A 1,110-nucleotide genomic window follows, 5' to 3' on the forward strand; every position below is an offset into this window, starting at 1 on the left:
TTGAACCACCAGCCTTCTGGTTAGCAGTCAAGTGCCTTAGGCACTATGCTACCAGAGCTCCTAATATATATGTGCAATTATTGTTTAATGTAGTTGTTTTTTAAATCATGTAGGAAGAAAAGAGGAGTTACAAACCAAAAATATGTGATGAGTTGTTTTGCTTTTGCTGCTTTCAGGATGCTCTCTATGTATTTCAACAATTTTATTATAATGTGTCTTAGTATGACTCTCTCTTGAGTTTTTCCTGCCTGAAGTTCATTGAGCTTCTTGGATGCATAGATTTACATCATTCATCGAATTTGGGAATTTTTTGACCATTCTACTAAACTCACTGCCGCCGAGTTGATTCCAACGCATAGCAACCCCATCGGGTTTCCAAGGCAATAAATCTTTACGGAAGCAGACCACCTCATCTTTCTTCCATGGAGTGGCTGGTGGGTTTGAACCACAAAACTGTTGTTTAGCAGCCAAATGCCTTAACCACTATAGATCTTTTCTCTCCCTGTAGAACCCCCATTATGCCATGCTTGATGGTGCTCCATAGATTTCTGAGGTTCTGTTCATATTTCTTTTTTTTTCTTCATTCTCAGACATACTAACTAGAAGGTCGGCGGTTCAAACCTACCAGCCACTACACGGAATGAAAGACTGAGCAATCAAATTCTGTAAAGATTTACCAACTCAGAAACCCAAAGGGAGTCACTATGAATTGGAATTGACTCCATCGCAGTGAGTGTGGAGTTTGGTTCTCCTCAGACTAGATAACCATTCAGCTGACCAACCTCAAGTTTGCAGGTTCTCTCTTTTGCTTCCGCAAATCTGCTGTTGAACCCCACTAGCAAATATTTCAGTTATTGTACTTTTTTTTTCAAAATTTCTATTGTGATATGGATGAAAGTTTACAGGGCAAATTCATTTTCCATACAGCAGCTCACATACACTATGTCTTATGACATTGACTGCAATTTCCCACAATGTAACAGCTCCTCTCCTATTTTCTCCCCATAGTTACCTCTTCCCTGTGTTCTTCCCTCCCATCTATTCCTTCCTCTTGAGCTGTCTCCCTGTGCATAAACAGCCTTTCTGTTCTCCCATGATTGATCTCTCCAA

This window comes from Orycteropus afer, unplaced genomic scaffold, assembly GCF_000298275.1.
Source record: "Orycteropus afer afer isolate SDZICR_OR568_19922 unplaced genomic scaffold, OryAfe1.0 scaffold00327, whole genome shotgun sequence".
Lineage (NCBI taxonomy): Eukaryota > Metazoa > Chordata > Mammalia > Tubulidentata > Orycteropodidae > Orycteropus > Orycteropus afer.